Genomic DNA, 19,554 nt, shown 5'->3' with positions numbered 1-19,554 from the left:
ATTTATTGAGTCTATTGTGTCACAAGCTACACGGTTTGCATATATTTTCTTCTATTCCTCTTGACAATGTGATGAGATAAGAGCTGTTATCCCTACTTGACAAGTAAAGAAAAATGAGGCTCAGGAAGGTCACGGCAAATGCCCTGGCCATTCAGAGTGCAAGTCTGGTTCTCTATCTGGACTCTGCGCTGCTCTAATCCATTGCTCCTTTCTCCACTGCATATGCCCCAGAAGGACTTGGGGAGTGGACCATACAAAGCCAGCAAAAGAGGATAGTTAAAAGTGAAGATAATCACCATACAGAGGACAGGACGGGTGGGAAGGTAGGAAAGATGGTTAAACAGTACCGGAATATGGGGTGGGGTGATTATTACAAGGTATACAATTATTTAAAGATAAATTATTTAAGGATAAAATGCCTAAAATTATCTCAGGAGGTGTGTGGTTTCAAGAAAGGGTCTGCTTCCTTTTTACCAGTTTGCGAAAACTGTCATTCAGCTGGTTTCTCTTTTACTTGAAGGAAGCTCACATCTCAGTTTTGTGCTTATCTAGATAACCATCTTAATAGTAGATCATAATTTAGTAGCGCTTTCTTGAAGGATGCTCAGCAAACACAACCAAGGCAAGTTGCTTTCCTTTGAACGGCCTTTTACGAAGAATCTGAGCACCTCCGTTGTGCCAGGGGCTGTCTCGTAGCTGGGGAATGCAGCAGTCCTCTAGCTTCTTGTAAGGAGACCGTCTTCCTCTGCTTAATGCTGGTTACATTATGAATGCATCACTCAGATGAATTATTAAGATGCTTTCTGATATGCTTATCTTGTAGAGATTGAAGGAAGACCACTCCCCTGTCTGTGGGAAGGACATGGGGCTTGCATGGAAGTAGGGAATTGTTCCAAATATCAACCACTCCAATGTCCCATCATCCAGAAAAGTGGGTCCCCAGATGGAAAATTCAGGCAGGAAACCCTCTTATCTGTCTTTGGGTCTTGTTTTCTTGGGTCTGGACTTCAAGGCATAGTGATACCACCTGACTGCCATGCTTAGAGGCTCTGAGTGCCAGGATGTAGGAGTGTAGGTCTCTCCACAACATCCACAGGTCAGTTGGTATGTGGCTTAGGACTCATAATTGGGTAGCTAATTTCGTATGTATTTGAAAGCTCCATCTAAGTATAAGAGTTAGAATTGCTTTCCTCGCAGGAAGTTAGGGAGGCAAAGCTTCTCTCCTCCACCCGTGTACACATCCCCTTCTCTCTCTGACTGCTTCCCCTGAAATGCCATGCCTCTGTTTTGTGGACTTAAGATGTGCGTGGGCATTCCTGGGTAGGAGGGGTCAGATGGATTCTGATCTGTGGCTGCAGGACAGGAGTGTGGCAGGCGGGTGGTCCTATGCAAGACTGAAGCTGAAGATGCATAAACTCCATTTTCAAAAAAAGCAAATGAGCAGCTGTAGTTTACTCTCTGCTTGTTCCTCATGGGTCATCCCCCAATCTTTGGTAAAATCTAGTAGAGTGAGATATTTAACCTCAGCTCTAGCATAGTGAAAAGGGAAGCATCTTTGTCCACATTTGGGGTGGAATGTTAAATAAGGGGAGAGGGAGAGCAGTGTCCTCCGAGGTCAGCACGCTGCAGGACTGGTTATCGAGAGACTCCACAGGGCTGACAAGCCTGGAGGAAAGAGGATGGAAGACTCAGGTTTCTGACATATAGCTACCTCTTCTCACATGTTGGGGGCTTTGGAGGTTGTTTTATTAAGGGAGGTAAGATGGGCAGAGAAAATGCTTTGTGTTCCTCAAATCCCAGTTCATTTTCCTTTTCTTGGGTATGTAAGAAGACTGTATTTCCCAACCTCCCTTGCAATTAGATTTGGGTGTGTGGCTAGGTTCTGGTCAATGGGATGTGGGAAGAACTAATGCATGTTACTTCTTGGCCTGCTCCATTTCCCACTTTCTCTCTGCTCCTTTTGCAGCAATCTTAGAAGCCATGTGCTTAAGATAGCAGAGTCACAAAATGGAAGGAGGCTGGATCCCCGAGTCCCTACTTCTGAGAGAACTAGGAAGGAGGTCTGTCCAATAATTACCAGATTGTGATATAAATAAGTCTTTGCTGTGTCGAGGTATTAAAATCTGGGGGTTATTTGTTACTGCAGCATAACCTATTTTATTCTGACTAATACAACTTTCTTATAAACAATTGGTGAGCTATAGTAAAACTTGGGCAGTGGGCTGGTAGGAAAAGTAGAGGAAATAGGAAGGGTTGGGTCAGCAGATAAGGAAACTAATCCTGATGTGGGTTTAGCCAACTTCCTGAGGATTGAATTGAAGACCAGATTGCTATGCCTGCATGTCGAGATCTGGGCTGCTGGGAATAACAAGAGGCATCCTTTATTTATGAAGTGCTTATTTTGTATCAGGCACAATGGTCATTACTTTACAAATACCAAATATATATACCACTCAATCTTCTCAATAATCTTAGGAGGAAGGTATAGTTACCTCCATTTTATAGATGAAGAAATTGAGGTGCAAAGAGATTAAGAGTTTCTTCCCTAGGCATCACAACCCATGAGAGGAACAACTGGGTTCAAACTCAGATCTGTTTGATTGATCTGTTAACCATGATACTACAGGTGGTAGCCAAGCTGGAGCTCACAGGGGTGGCATCATTGTGATTTCAGGGGAAGGAAGGTGCCAGCTAGTTAGAGAATGATGGTTGGCAGCATCTGGGGTGAATTTCAACACCCAGGGAAAGAACTTACCATGCCTGGAAGAGGTATCAGGGCATCAGACACAGATTAGGGTGTAAGGCCTTACAGAAAGGAAAGTGAAAATCAAGAATAGAGGCAGATGGTTAGTCAGAGGAGCAAGGCATGCACGGCGAGGGCTGGGCCACAGGTGAGGCACAATGGCACACGTGACAGTCACTTCATCCCAGAGAAGTGTGGACATGACAACAGAGTAGCAAGATTAACACCAGCCCTCCCCTGCTGGTGTAGATGTCCCTACCATCCTTCCTACTTGGTTAGGAGGTGCCCAGGGCCCGAGCAGACCTGGGCCCTGTGGTCCTAGGCCTCCAGACCTGCTCAGTGGGCAGCTGGAACAGACAAGGAGATGGATTAGAGGGGATCCTGGCTCTGGAGGAGCTCACTTTTGAACAGAAAAATTACAAACCACACAACTAGTGCTCTGTTAGAAATATGGAGAAAGCAAATACCCTGAGTATTTGATTTTTGACCAGTCGGTGCTCACCCACTTAGTAGCTGTTCCTTTGACCAAGTGACTTGGGTCTTTGACCCTCAGTTTCCTGATCTGGAAAATGAGGCTAACAAACTCAGCCCCCCAGATGGCTCTGAGTACGAACTGACAGAGGTACGTAAAGAATTACATGTGGTGGCTGATCCCGAATCGGCACTCTGGAAGGGCTGCGTCTCTTCCCTCTTCCTCTCCAGAGAGGAGGAGGTGTCTGTCTCCACCCAGAGGGTGAAGAGAGAGGCTTCACAGAGGGAACAAGGCTTGATCTTAGTCCTAAAGTGGTCAAGGATGGGGCAGTCCAGAGGGCGAGAACAGCTCATGCAAAGCCCTGCCTTCAGCAATCAAGTCTCCAAGTGGGCCCCTTGGGAGGATAAAAGTTTTCAAAAGCTTGGTCTCCGCTTTCAGGAGTTGCTGTTTCTGACCCTTTGTCATCTGGAAAGCAGCCCTACAGATTACACATCCTCTTCTGCGTTAGTGTCTATTTTTTCTGCTCACCAGCTACATTATCGGAGCGCCCAGCCGCTCAGGCTCTGCTGCCAAGAGCTGGTGCAACAGCTTGCCGGGAGGTGGGATGTGGCCAGGCCCCAGCACCACAGCCCATGTGACAGATCTCAGTCAACTCTGAGAGGGTGTTGGAGAGGACGGGCCATTTGGCCTTTGTTCAGGTTGCAAGATGAGAGTCTTTTGTCACTGAAATGAAGGGCTTCCTGGGAAGAGAGGTGGCATGTGTCAAAGAGATCTCCTTTCCCACTGTCTCCCAGAGCAGAGGATGCTGCTTCAAGCCAGGTGGAACTGAGCGTGCAGCTCACTGCATTTATTCAAAGGCATTTATCACTGCGGCATTTAATCACCTATACAAACATTTGTGGAGTGGAATTACCTCACCTGATGCTCACAGCCACCTAGTAAAGGAGGCAGGGTTCATAATAATCCCCTTTTGCAGATGAGAGAACAGAAGCTCTTGAAAGGACTTGATCAGGGCTCGATTTGGGCAGTGTGGCATTTGGGGGAGGGGAAGGGAATTGGGAAGTTTGGAGAAAAGTATTACAAACCAGCAACTTTGAAGCTGAAAGCTCCATGCTTGACCTGATCTCTCAGCTCACCAAGACCCATACTTTCTCTTTGCTCCCACCTACGTCCTGCCCACGCCCGCATGCATATCCCCATCCCTTCATCCATTCAACATATGTTCACCTAATCTCTACAGTGGGCTGGGTTAGGCCAAGACGCACAGTGAAGAACAAAACGCACGCTGTCCTCATCACTGTGGAAGCCGTAGTCTGGTTAGGGAGTGAGGCATTAAAGTGAATCCTTATATGATTACTCACGCCCGTAAGTGCTATGAAGGAAAACAGCAGGGAATAAAATAACAAGGGGTCCTGCTTTGTACAAGGTGGTCAAGGAGTCTAGGTCATTCCTGAATTCCAGGCCCATTCACTCATTCATTCACTCGACACATATTTATGGAGACCTACTCAACGTGTTGAGCGAGGCCGTGATCTGTATGTTGAGGACTCATGGTGGCATACCCACCTACCTGCTGGACCGCTCACTCGGGTGTTCCATGGACACTTCAAACTCAAGAAAGCCACAACTGAACCAGTGTCCTGATCCCCGAAACACACTCAGGTGACATCAAGCTCATTCATTTTCCCAAGCGGAAAGCTTGGACACTCCTGACATGCGCTGATGCTCACCTCTCAAACGCACTTGATTGTGCCTCCTTTGACAACATCGAGCAAGTGTTTACTTTCTGCTCATTCCTGTGTTAGGCGCTTGATATTTTCGTCACAAAGAGGTGCATTCCTTGCCATCAAGGGACTTAGAGTCTAATTTCACCTCAGGAAGTGACTAGACTACTCAGAAGCATCTCTTCAGCCAGTCTGTTTCTCTCCGTCCCTCCGGCGGACTGCAGGTGTGGGCTCACGGTGCCTCTGCCTCTAGTCTCCCACCACACACGAAATGAGCCCTTGTGTTACCCAAAAGATCTTCCCCAAGTCAAACCTTCCCTCACGCTCCACCACTCAAAACCTGCTCTAACTCTCTAATGCCCCAGGAAGAAGTCCAGACCCTTCCCCAGGACACACATGCTCCTCTGAATCGGCCCCTGGAGCTCCTCCAGCCTCAGCCCCGTCACTCAGCTGCCTACACACCTGCCACACTGAGTTCCCTCCGTCCTGGGAGCACAGTGCTATTTCTTGCCTCTGGATGTTTGTCTAGCCCATTTCTCTACCTGGAGGGCTGTCCCTGGCGCGCCTGCCACGTGCCGGTGCATTCCGCCTGCACCTGCAGAGCTGGGGCAGGTGACGCTGGCAGTGCGCCTTTTCTGATGGCCACAGGCAGGGCGACTTGCTCAACCCTCCATCCCCCCAGTTCCCTCCTTATCTATCTCGTAACCCACTGTGACTACGAAACTGGTCCTGTTGACATCCATGTGATAACGTCTCTGAGACCTCCATGAACTCCTCACCTCCTGGGATTTCTGAGGAGCTTCCTAAAAGGCTTCCCGGGGGGCCCTCCAGGCATGCTGTGAGCTGGAGTCAGCACGTGGCATAACAGTGGTCTTCCTTTCCAGCCTGGTTCCTCCTTGCAATGTCCGGGGCTCACAAAACAGTCAAGGAGCCTCACTCTTGTCCTGGTTGTGGGTGCCCATCACAACGACACCAGTGTCCCTGGGTTTACATCACATCAGACGAGATATGAGGAACTTTTCCTGCACAAACTCACTTTATACCCACAACAACTGCAAGGTAGGCACTCAGTCCTCCTTTTACAGATGAGAAAGCGGAGTCACGCAGATCAAGTTCACCAGGCTGGGCAGTGTGTGAGCTGGGATTAGCCCCTGGCTGCCTCACCCAGAGCAGTGTTCTTAAGTGCTGTGCATGGGCCGCACATGGAGCACCTGGGCTCCAGCTCTGCCTGCCAAGCTGCCTTTGTCCCTCTGTCCCTGTGTCTGTCTCCCCCAAGTAGACCGTGGGGCCTTGGAAAGCAGGAATTGGTTCTTACTCATTCTTATTCTCTGCATCCAACTCAGCGCTAGGCCCACAATAAATGTTTCCTCAATAAATATGTGGCCTTTCAGGTGAGATTTCACTAAGCTGTATTATTTTCCTTTTCTCACTTTAGTGTTGAGCTGTTTCTTAATAGCTGCTCAGCATCATTGACAGCCAGGCCCATGAGGGGTCAAAGTGATTAGAGGGATGCCCGGGCCAGGCAGTGGCAGAAAGGGGGGGCTGCACCATCCTCTTCACTGTAGCAGAAGCTTTAACCTCATGCCATTCCCAGATCCCTCCCCAATGCCTGGTTCATATTCATTTGGCCTCCAGAACATGGAAATAAAATAACGCTCTGGGCAGCACTGAGGAGACCATCCGGCCGTATGCTGGCCTCACGCACAGGGGAGCATTTTAGCAGCCAGTCTAATACTCAAATCTCCTACTTTGGCCGCAAATGTGCATCTTCCTTTTATCTGCAAATTGCACAGGGCTCCAGGAATAACTGTAAATTGGCCTGGCTCTGGCTTAAGTCACATATGGACTCAAAGAACGGGAAGATAATGAATCCTCCGCCATTGTCCTGTGGATCTCGGCCAACAGCCTCCATATTTTGGATTATGCAACTGTTCTAATCTTGATGATCTCACTCCATACTCAGTGTCTTCACCATCTGTCAGTGATGCAGATGCCATGCAGGACCTGGATGTGGGTGAACTCGAACAAGGGCTTTGTGGTTGGGAAATCCAGCTAGGAAAAGTGGATAGAACTTGAAAAAAGATATTTTTGGCCATAGAAGGAAAAAGAGACTGATAGGAAAAGCCATGAAGGTGTCTTAGAAAGTGGAAAAATAAAATTATTTATGACATGTAGACATGGTTTTCTATTCATGCATCCACTGATGTCATTCATTAATTCTCAACTGCTGGATGGGGAGATGAGCTGATGTGCCAGTCATGGTCCGATTAGGAAAATGGAATTCACTTTAAATGTTTGAAACGGGGAACTCAATACAGAAAACTTGTTACACCAGGGATGGAAGAGCTGAGGGACCAAAGTGGGGACTGTGAAGAAACCCAGAGACTAGCCACAGCTAGAAGCCACTAGGCCGGAGGGACAAAGAGGAGGTGGTGTTATCAGGGCCCAGGAGCTGGAATCACTCAGAAGAGCCTAGAACCACTGAGGGAGAGAAATGGCCACTGGCGTGCATACCTCCTGAGGCTTCTGGAGAAGGGACAAAACACCCCGGCTTCTCCCTTCCTGCCATCCTACAGTCTCCTTTCCGTGCCTCCCATTGGCCAAATGCAGGCAGAGTCGACCGGTGCAGGAGCTGGAGCCACGCAGCCTGCAGGGGTCAGACACCCTGCCTCAGAGAAGACAGCGTGGCCGGGTAAGGAATGGATCTGGGGGCAACCTCCCCGAGGCCAAGCACATGTGATAAATAAAACTATTACAAGGGCAAAAGGTGGTGTTATAATAAACTTTTTTTAAAAAAAAATCTACAAGATCACAAAAGAAAGAGTCACAAAATCCTGTTCTTGTGGAGAGGAAGGGTTAAAACTTTTCAGAGGAGACGACACATGACCTAGGTCTTGAGTGAGGCATGAGAGCATGAAATGAAAGCAGGGAGAAGGGCATTTCAGGAGAGGCGATGGCAGGAGGGGACCACAGCTTCTGGAGAGCGCCCAGCATCCAGGGAGTGGAGAGAGCTTTAGCCTGGCTGGAGTGCAGGGTGTGTGGGCCAGAGAGCCGCCAACAGCAGGATGTCGGGGCAGCTCAAGGCCTGAAGGGAGTGCTGAGTCCAGCTTTAGCCTGTAGGCCAGGAGAATTCAGCTGTAGGGTGACTGAAAGGGGGTGGTAATCAGATCATGTTCCTTGTAGAAGAGGGCGATATCGTGTGACCGTCTCTTTCTTTAAACAAATGTGTAACTCAAGTGCCTTCCCGAATGTTCACTCTTTAATATTTATTAAAAATATTTTTGGGACTCTCCATTGACTTGTCTTCAGATCCCAAGATATGTTATTTGAAAAGACGAGTCTTTGCTTTGGAGGCTAGATTCATTTTTTTGAAAAACTTACAGGGGTTTGGGACCAAATCAGATGCATAGTGTGATCAATCCAGCCACTGCACTTCTTTTGGTTAAAACTGAGGCGTAGTTAATACACTTTGAGCTATGGCCACATGATTGGCATATGAAGGTCACCTCTCTAGGTGACTTCTCGGAAGAGCAGCACTCATTTAGATATCTAAGTAGTCTGTTAAAAGTCGGCCTCATTATTTTATGATTAAGCATAGAATGATTCACTTTAGGCGTGAAGCACAGATGAAAAGAATGATCCTTCCCATTTGTGCCGGATCTGACGCTTTCTAACACACTTGCACAAAATCAAAACAAAGTACAGGGAATAAAGAGGGGAACAGAAAGCGGCAGAGGAAGAAACTAAATTATTCTTTAGAGACATGATTTTTTAACACTGCACTGTCAAGAGAGACAGGAAGTCAATATCTGAGTATATTTCAAGAAGTCAATATCCGAGGGTATATTAGGGAACTTCTTGTCAGAGGTTAGGAAGTTGAAAACCATAACGTCCAGTTAACTCACAGATTTCTGAAAGGCTGGGTGATTACTTTGAGTAATCACAAAATAACATTTGCCATCTACCCCTACAACTTATTTCTTGCTTCAAGGGAAATAAACATACCAAGCATAGCACACACTTTTGGTAGCCTATGTAGCATTCATTTCCCCCTGCGCCCTCTTTCTCCTGCTTAAAAACAGCCTTTAAAGAAAAGTTTGCTTTCATTCTTTCCCCACAAGCCTAAGTGACTGAAGGAAAGCTGACCCCACCCGCAGCTCCAGGTATGGGTCCTGATTGGCAGGTCATCAACACATTCCAACACATTGGCTCAGGGGTGAGCGTGTGACCTAAGCCTGTCCAATCAGAGGAATTGGAGCATTCTTTCTTAGAATATTGGGAAGAGACTTCCTCATGCTCTCAGAGTAGACTGGGAACATGCAGTAATAGAGCTATTGACAGCTATCTTTGACCCTTCTGGGAGTCAGGTTTAGAACAACCTTACCAGGCAGAAGGAAGGGTGGAGACACAGAAAGAATCTGAGTCCTCAAGCTGCTGGATGGATTAAAACAGCCCTAAGCTTAACTCTACCCTTGGAGGTTCTAGCTCTGGGGCCAATGAAATCCCCATTTGGCCTGCCAGTTGGAGCTGAGTCTTCTTTCTGTTGCAGTGGAAACGTGTGGTGTAACAGCAAAAATACTCCTTCAGAATGAAGATATTGTTTATGTGAGACACAATTGCTTTTTAACCAGCATTTATTGAGCCCTGAATCTGTGCCACATATTTTCACATAGTTTCACTCCACCTTCCTACTCCATCCCTATTCTTATTTGGGGAAACTGAGGCTAAGAGAGGTGAACTGACTTGCTTTAATAGCCAGGGTAATTACACTGGCTGCCATAACAAATAGGCTTCAAATCTCTATGACTTAGCACATCTAAGTTTATTTCTTGCTCGCATCGTTTGGTAAGAATCAGGTGGCTCTCCTGTCCTTTAAGTAATGACTCATGGATTTGGCTCACTTCCCTCGTGTGACCTTGACATCCTGGATTACTTTGTTTTCATCAATGTGGATGGAAACAGAGAGTGTGAAAAGTCACTAGGGATGCTGTAGGGGGAAGGCCTGGAAGCACCCACATCCCACTGGCCCACATCCTATTCCACAGAACTCAGTCACATGGCTCCCAATTGCAAGGGAGGCTGGGAATACAGTCTTCCCATGTGCCCATGGGAAGAGGGAGCGCGTCCATCCTCACCCTTGTGGAGCACCGTCTCAGGATGCTGCTGGCAGAACGTGTGAGCAGCGGAGCGGCTCCAGGCTAAGCCCTGCACGCCCACAGCCTTCTATTTCTCCTGTTCCTGCCTTCGCCTCCCGTCCCCCACCCCATACACATTCATTAGTACCCTCAGGAAGTAGTTACCCTGCTTATGTAAAGGTCAATTTGTATTTTTTCCTCGGTATCTTCTTAAGGAAAGTAGAAACTCCCAGGCTCCCTGACATTTGCTAGAACCACAGAAGCTATTACTACCTCAGAGAAGCGTTCACCGCACGATAATGTATATGAGGGATTGATCATTTACTTATCCTCAGAGCAGATGGACTTTATAAGGAGACGTGCTCTGTAATGCAGACATGGCTGTGAAGAATAAATCAAATTTCTCTGTGTACTTAGGGGAGAAAGAATTATTCAAATGTGGCGTCTGTGCTTCAGGTCCATTTACTGAGCCCGCAATCCTGCGCACTGGCCACGAGGGGGAGCCCTGGGCCCATCCCCGCACTGGCAGCTATTTTTAGAGGCAGCCGCCAGCCTCCAGGAAGAAGCTGAAGAAAGAAAAGACTGCGATTTTTTTTTTCCCCCCAAACCGGACCAACTTATAAATTATTTGTGAGTCCAATAAAAGGCAATTATCAACATTTCCTACTATTTCAAGAGTAATATATTCTATGTTAGAAAAAGATTCAATTTATTCCGTGGCTATGATTCAGACAATGGAAATCCGAATCAACCACAACCAAAAAACAGATTGTAATCCTGTACAAACCTCTGTATTTAAAACTTAAATCAGAGGATGTGAATCCCAGCCTGGTGGGTGTGAGGTACTTGGGCTGAGGCAGTGGAATGTGATGGGCTTGGGGGAGGTGGCGTGTGTGTGTGTGTGCTTGTGCACATGTGTACATGTGAGGGTGTGTATGCGTGGGCTCACACCCACAGTGAGTAGGACTCCTTGTTCTTTCCTCAGCACGAGGGAGGGAAGTCAGAATAATCTTATCCAAATAATTGAATAATGAACATTGTAGAAGTATTTTAGGGAGTATGGTTTTATTATTTCCAGCTCTATAGGCATACCATATAATGGAGCTCAGAAAATCTCTGTTTCATAAGTCAGGTTGTTGTATTAACAAGAGGCTTCTGCCCTCCCAACCGGTGCAGCGGGCAGCGCCCCCTTGCTGGGCAGCAGCACCTCACGGGGTGATGGCCAAGCCTGTGTCGCGGCCCTGGGAGGCAGAGCCCGTCTTGCCTCTGCGAGGCAGTAAAAGTGAGATTTGGGGCACATTACTTACCCTCTCTGATCTTCAGTGTCTACAGTGCCCATCTCGCAGAATGAACGTAAAGATGAAGTCGTGGATGTGAGTGCCTACCACATCATGGGTGGTCAATAAATATTAGCTTTCTTCTTTGATAAGTTCACTTGTTTTCCTAAAGATGGTAACAAATAAATTTGAACTGAGTCTGGTTCTGCACTTTCCCAAACTCTGAGTCCATGGGCCTGGATTCGTGAGGATTTACTTTGAAGCGGTGGCAGGAATGAGGGGTGGGAGACGGTGGGCCCACCTGAGAGTGGGCAGTCTCTCACTGATTCGTTAGCTCTAGAACGGGGGGCCTGTTTGTGTAGACGTGTGTTCTCCAGAGAGTCTGGGCACTTACCTGAGCTGAGAAGTGCTTTCTCAAGGATGGGGAACAAAGCAGCCCAGATGGGAGTGAGAGCATGGGAGCCCCCAGCCCTCCATCAGCTGCAATGACGACTTAGACATCCTTAGACATCTTAGACGTCCTTCCCCTGATTGCGTGAGCAGCAGAACAGCAGGAGCTGATGAAGATGAGAGCCTCAGCCAGCGGCTGGGGAACTCGGAAGGAGAGTGGGGGCAGGCATCTTGTGGATTGCCAGGACTCTGGGGTCAGGTCAGCGCTCCAGAACTGAGAGAAAATGGAGGATCCTAGAAGGAAAGCCCTATATGCCACAAGGACAGCCATCAGGCTGCATGGTGAGCCCAGCATCCGCTCTTCTTGTAAAGCATGGGTCCTGAACACTTATCTATCTTCACTCCTGCTCCTCCTGATCCAATCCCTGTTTGTGACCAGCTCAAGCCCAAGACCAGTGCTCGTCACGGCTGCTTATTCTCAACCCCCTCCACCACCATCCTCCACCTCTCTCAGTCCTTCCCTGTGCCCTGGGAGGCTGACCCACACAGACTACACCACCTGGACTTCCCGGCTGCCTGGTCCTGGTTGGGAAGCACCAGCAGGAAGTCCCAAGGCGAGATGAGAAGGAGGGCGGGCATTTCTTCTGGGCCCCTCCCCCTGCCTTGGAGTGCCTCTCTCAAAGTGCCTGCATCCTTCCATCGCTACAGTGCCCGCCACTCTCCTCGTGGCCCTGTACCCATTGGACTCTAGTCATAACCTTTTCCTCCCTGGTTCCTCCTACCATCGGGCTGATAATGGCTTCCTCCTCTTGCTAATCCCTGGGCACCTCACCATCCTTGTCAGTTCCCTCAACCCTGTCCTTCCCTCCATGAGAGGTCACGGCATTCACATGTCTCCTTTGGAACTCCCTGAGGGGAATTCTGTTTTCCACCAGGGCCCTGACTTATATGTCATCCCTTTGTAAATATTTATTTATTTCTATATTGTTTGTTCCTTGTTTTAGAAAGGAGCTTATAAGGATTTATAAAATGTGAAATCGACGAAGGTAAAAGCAGAATTAGAAAACATGGGAACAAAGGCATAAATTGGAACCAAAGATAAAACGAGGAAAGCTGCACAGCATCGTAAACTCTCCTCTTGATTGTTGGCAGGCCACACGTGCAGCCGCTTGTTTTCCAAATGCCCACAGATAAAGTAGAGCATCTATTAAATTCAGAGTCTGTAAACTACAAGCAAGCCAATTACCCTGCACAAATACACACGTGTGGAGGTGGGAGTGTCAGCAGCATTCTTTCCGGTGTAATGAAGAGAGACGTCCACGGACAGCACCAGAAAGGGAAGGAGAAGGGCAGGGCCTCCCCATAAGGATGCCCTTGGCCATGAGGGAGGAGGGGAGGCCCCAGGAGAACGAGAGTGTGGCCCGGCCTCCCAGGTGAGGCACCTGCATCTGGGGTGCCTCCAGAAACCTCAGCGGAAGGATCTCCATCTTCGTGTTGCCACCAGGACGGCGGAGCTATATGCAAGCATTAGCTGCTGCTGCTTCTCTTTCCGCCAACATTTGGCTTCCTCACGTGTCCTTGGTCTTCCTCAGAGCTGCTGGTTACTTGGGAGTCCTCACTGTCATAATTTTTATTTGCACATCACATCAGTTTATTCAGAGTCTCTGCTCTACTTCATAGCCTTTCTCTGGGCATCCACCTAGCCTCCATTTCTGCTACTAATAACTGGATTTTCCCTGCATCTTTCCATTCAGGTTCCCCAGAGTGGAAATCTGATCGGCCAGCTCACCCTTCTCTGGGCAGAACTTTCCACGTTTGGCAACCTCATAGCTGGCCTTTGGTCAGATGTCCACACCTAGTGCGATTGGGGGTTACAAGGTATTCACATGCTAAACATGGCAGCTCAGGGGCTGTGGCGTATGTGGGTAGGGCAGTTTCCCTTAGAAGAGGACAGCAGACAAGGGAAACACTGCAAATCATTTTTGCTCTTCGTAGAGAAATTGTGGATGATTTGTGAACATTTGGTGATTCTGACCCATTGGGGCCCCTGGGAGTCTGTCATGGCTCCATCCTCCATCAGGAATTCTGCTGATCTATTCTAGCTGTGTAAACAAGGCCCAGACAGCAGAAGGAATGTGGCCTGGGCCCAAACACTAGGCATCTGAGTTTGGTGAGGTCATTTGTCCCCAAGCACACCTGAGAGTGAGGTGGAGGTTGAAAAACAAATGGACACCATCTGCTGGTGAGGACTGAGCAGGACTCTGGCCTGCCCTGAACTGACTCAGGCCACGGAAAGGGTGAGCTATGGATGGAGATCCTGAAGAAGTCCAGCTGAGCATGGCTGAGGAAGGCAAGTACTGTCACTTAGCCAGTCTGGATAGCATGTCCCTCTGTAGCAGGGACAGCCATCGGAGGAGAACTTTCCCTAGGGAGCCTAGCAATGGTTAGTGACGGCAAAGCTGAAATTCTCACTCTGCCACATATTAGCTCTGTGACCTCAGACAAGTTACTTGATTATTGAACCCATTTCTGCATATATGAAATACAGACAATAAGATCTACCTTTTGGAGCTGAAGCAGGAAGTACGTGATATAGTGGTTATTAAGTCCTTGGAGACTAAGCTCTCAGAAACAGACAGTAATTTTTATGATTATGATTATTGGTGGAGCAACTGACCTGTCTCCTAATGTTTGCAATGGGACTTGGGCTCCCAATGACTTGGGAGGAAAGTCATCTTTCAAACCAATGTGAGGAGTTGTGCCATCTAAGATGAGGCGGCCACAGTGTCTTGGGATAGACAGGGCTGGCTGTGTACTTCATGCAGCTCAGTTGGCTGTGCATTGAATAATCTATTGTGAAGCCCAGATTTGAAAATAAATTTTTTTTAAAAGGCAGTGGTACAAGAAAAGATAACAGCTCTCCCCAGAGGCACAGCAGACTACAAAGCATTTTCTTGCGTGGAGATGCAACGAGGGCTTGGTCCGTCATAGCATTACCCTGCCTCTGAAATCCAGGAGGTTGTGAGGGAAAGAGCAGGCAACCTTGACCTCGTATTCGAGACACTGTCTCTCAAGATGGCCCTCCCCACCAGAATCTGAGATCCTTTGTTCAAGTGAGAATGTGAGCGATGAGTCACTGAATCCACCTGTGCCATCTGGGGAGGGCTGCAGGGGGCAGGCGGCTTAAGACCTCTCTCTGTCTGCCTCTGGAGGGAAGAGACTGTCCCCCTTCAGCCCAGGGAGCCGTTTCTCTAGTGAGAAGGCAGGGAGCCCCTGGCCGTCTCGCTGCCACGTGCAGGCGGAATTATCTCCCAAGAGCAATTGGAGCCTGCCTCGGCCGAAGTCGGTGAGCTTGTAAAACCTCTTCCCCAAGGCACTCCAGCACCCAATTTGAAGACGAGTGGGGATTTACATGATTCCACGGAATGTTTCTTTCCAGTATCGGCTCAGTCAGTCGTGAAGGAGGAATCTGTGAGCAAAGCTTAGTGGCTGTGGCTTGAGCTTCGTTCTTGTCCGGAGGGGCTTCAGGAGTGGAGGCGAACAGGGCTGAATCTTTGAGGAGGTTAAAATAAATGATGCTCAGGGCCAGGATGCATCAGTTTCATCGTGACCCTGGGGAGCTCTCTCTTTGGGGTAGGAGTGATGAGCAAAGAGAACTCTTATGACTCTAAGCCCTCTGTGTAAGAGACACTCAATGTTTTGAATATTTATTTTCGGGCCAGATTCTGTGTTAAGCTAGTTCTCCACTTGCCCTCATGAGATCCTTACAACAACTCTGTGAGGTTGACATTTTTGTCTTTATCTTATGGATGAGGAAACGGAGCCTCAGGAAAGTTAAGTGATGAGCCCAAGGTCACACAGCCAGAAGGTTGCTCAGCTGACTCCCCACTTCGGGGAACGCTCCCTGGAATTCAAACCTGGATGTGTTTATTCTTTCCAAATAAGCATCATGGACCTAAGAACAGAGTCAGCTGGCACACTTGTTTTGTGCTTCAGTCCATGCAGGATCTTGCTGGAAAGAGGTTAGCAGGCAGTCAGGGAGCCGGACAGTAGTTGTCTCTGTGCTGTTGCCCTATGGTTGGTGGGCTGGAGAGGGTAGAGAATTGACCCAGGTTGATCCAAATCCATGCTGATCCACTTAACAGGTGTGGGATCTGGAGCAAGTCACTTATCCTTTCCAAGCCTCAGTTTCTTCATCTGTTGAGTGGATCGCTCTAAGGATTCAACATGGTGGTCGGTGTAACGGGCTTGTCGATGAGCAGCAGCTCTGCGGACGTCACATCACCGCCTCCGCTTATCTATTACCATGCAACTAACTACCCAAACGTGGCGGCGTAAAGCGACAATGATCATTATTTTGCTCATGAATCTGCAGCTTGGTCAGGGCTCAGCAGAGACTTCCCCCCACTCCACACAGCATTGGCCGGGGTGGTCCTCCAGGGACCTCTTCCAAGATGGCTCTCTCACATGGCTGCAAAGTTCCTTGTCAGTTCCTCTCCACAGGGGTCTCTCCACAGTGTGACCTGTGTTTCCTCACAGAATGGTGGCTAGGTTTGAAGAGGAGGGGTCCCAAGAGACAGGAAGGGAAACCTGTCGATCCATTAAGACATGGACCTGAACCTGGCAGGGCACCACTTCTGTCATATTCTATTGGCCAAGCAGTCCTAGAGTCCAGATTCAAGGGGAGAGGACATCCCCGTCCTTAATGGAAAGAGTATCAACAAGTTTGGGATGTTTTAAAATGGCCGTGGCACAGTCTGCCCTCTGGCCACAAATTATTTATATTTATTCCACATGCTGACTTTGCTCAGTACCTCCCAATATCTCCCAAAGGTCTCATCCCATTGTGGTGTTAGCTTCAGGATCCTCGAGGTTCAAGATCTTGTCATCTCATCAGGTCAAGGTGTCAATGAGGCTCCTTGGGTTCAGTTCCTCAGATACAGCTCCTTCCGGATCCTGTCAACTAAAGAGATAAATCACCTGCTTCCACACACGGCAGTGAGGCAGGGCATCTGAAGCCCGCGGGGCAGCAGCGTTCAGCAGAGGCTGGGGTGCGCTGTCAGAGTCTCAGGGGAGATTTCTTGTAGCATCCTGAGCTTGTAGCAGGACTGAGCACAGGTCTGATGATAGATGACCCGGGTTCAAATCTAGACTCCACTGCTGACTTTACGGGCTGTGGTGAATGTCACTCCATTGCTTAGAACCTTAATTCCCTTTTCTTCAAAATGGCAGTAATACTCTCCACTTCACAGAGATTCTGTGAGATTTAAATGAGGTGTTGTACTGCAACCTGCCCAGAAAAGTTCCTGGCGTATACTAGGTCTTCAATAAAAGAGAGTTGAATTTAAAATCGTGAGATATGCAAATCAATTGGGCGTAATGACATTTATTTGACAGAGTGAATGCAAGGCTCAAAATATACAAAAGAGATTTGTAAACTCTAAAGTTTTGTGAAAGAATAGCGTGTGTTTGTTTCTTTTGTTAATGTCCGTGGGTTGCTCCCTAGTCAAAGCCCCAGCATCAGCAGGGTCGGTCCCCTTTGTCCTGGGGCTGTTGACAGGTTGGTCTCTGAGGCAGAGGCTGGGAAAGGGAGCTGCTGGCTGGACGTCAGCTGAAGGCCATTCGTCTTTTCCTTTCCTGTGTGCTTACCTTTGCCCCGACATCGCCAGATTTCGTCTCCATGGGATCACACTCAAATCCAGTAATCCAGACATTTGGTGCTAGGACAGATTTCTGGAGCAGATGAGCAGACCAATCTAGATTGGGGCCAAAAGTTCAGAGAAGCAGGGATGGCAACATGGTTTCTGTTTCTGGGAGACAATGATGAAGCCAAATGAATATGCGTTTAGAAGCAGGCAGACCAGGGTTCAAATCCAGGCATTGTCCCTTCTTGAGGGTGTGATGTGGGAAAGCCCCTTCATACCCTGGATCCTCAGCTTTCTCTTCTGACAAACGAGGAAATCATGATTCCAGCTGAGAGGGTTGTTGTGAGAAGGCACAGAGGCCATGCATGTCAAGAGCTCACTTCAACGCCTGATGCAGAGGCAGTGCCAAACAGATGCTGCTTTACCATTATTGGAAGAACTTGGGAAATAATACCCATCTAATCAACTGGGATGAGGATGGGAGAAATTGCACGCAGCACGCCTCTAGAGTTGGGCATGTTGGAAGAGCCAAGGGAAAGGTAGCTGCTCCTGCTGCCATCAATAATTGTAATTTCAGCAATAACACTGTTGAGCACCCTTGACTCAATTCCTAACATTCCTCGAAAGTTTCTATAAGCTTGGAGACAAAGTTTAAATTATGTATACATTCAAATACCATTTGAAAGATTTCTCCTGCAAAAGCCAGTTATCTAAGTAATAGATTGACACAAAGCAAAGAAATAAAATGTAAAGATAAACAGGAGGGAAATCATATTGAGACCAGTGCCCACAATTGTACTGATGTTCCAGGTGAGTGAGTGCACAATGGAATTTCCACTTTGAAGGTGACACCATATTTTTTAGGCAGAGAGAAATGCTAAGTGGAAAAGATTTATTGAATAATTGGAAAAGGGATATAAACCAGATATGGTTTCACTTATTTTTTAGTCACTGCCTTCAGTTAAGCTCTGTTTAAATCCACTTTCTCATATCTTACTGGTAACTCTGTAGCTTTTTGGTCACTTTCAGCAATGAGGATAGACTCAATCCAGTGTTTTAACTTCCTTGTCGCAGCCACTCTCCTCCTTTGTCCCTCCTTGACCTTGTGTGGGCTATTCCAGCAAGTGCCCTGCCTTCAGAAACCAGGAGAGAAGCAGGCCCCAGTCTCTATGATTTCATAAGTTCCCAAACACCAAGAGCACCTCTCTCAAGAATTTTCTTACCATGTTCTCTTCCAAATCAGAGTGGTTCTAGGCTGAGAGCCGAGAGATTCTGCAGCTCCATTGACAGCAGACTGGGGAACACACTGTATTGGTTAGCTGTTGTCACATCATGCTGCATAACAACTATCCCCAAACTCAGTGGTTTAAATCTCATTTTTTCTCACAGATCTGAAGTCAGCTAAGAAGCTCTGCTTTAAGCTGTGGCAACTAGACTGAGTCTGGATCTGACTAAGCAACTCCATTTCAAGCCGAAGGTCTGCAGCCTGGCTGAGTTGTTCTGTCCATGTGTCTCTTTTCCTCTGGGACTAGAGGCCTACCTGGAGCATATTCTTCTCCTGTGATAACAGAGGCATAAAAGGCATCACCAAGTATCACACTCTCATACAACTATGTCCAAAGTTAGGAAGGGAAACAAAGATTCTCCTTGCATACCTGTTTCTTTTCATCAAGGTGTACAGTCTTTGTCAGAAGTTACCCAGCAGTCTTTCATCGCATCTGCCGGGACTTGGCCCCATGGCAATCTTCAAATGAATCCCTGGGAAAGGGAAAGTGCTCACCATTATGGGCTTAGAACATGCTTGTTGAGTGAATGGATTCCTATAGAAATGAGTAATTCTCCTTTAAATTCCAACATCAGTTTTAGGAACAAGCCAAAAACATGCCTAGGTTTAGCAAAAACACATGAAAAAGAAATGAACAGGGGAAGAAGAGAAAGGAAGATTCCGCGATTCCACTTCATGTTTTGTTACAGACTCAGCTACTCAAACAATAGGGTAGTTTCAGTGATATGGAGGGTTAGTTTTTAGTAATACAGAGCTCAGAGGCTGTAGGATACACTAGACCTTATCTAGCTTGGGGGTTCTTATTTCACTTTCAATAAAATAAAGGCAGTTGCAGTGAGAAAATAGTAATTATTATAGTAATATGCTGTAATAAGCTATTAAT

The sequence above is a fragment of the Equus asinus genome, chromosome 5 (genome assembly GCF_041296235.1).
Source record: "Equus asinus isolate D_3611 breed Donkey chromosome 5, EquAss-T2T_v2, whole genome shotgun sequence".
NCBI lineage: Eukaryota > Metazoa > Chordata > Mammalia > Perissodactyla > Equidae > Equus > Equus asinus.
The sequence above is the reverse complement of the archived record's forward strand: the minus strand, read 5'-3'. Positions refer to the sequence as shown.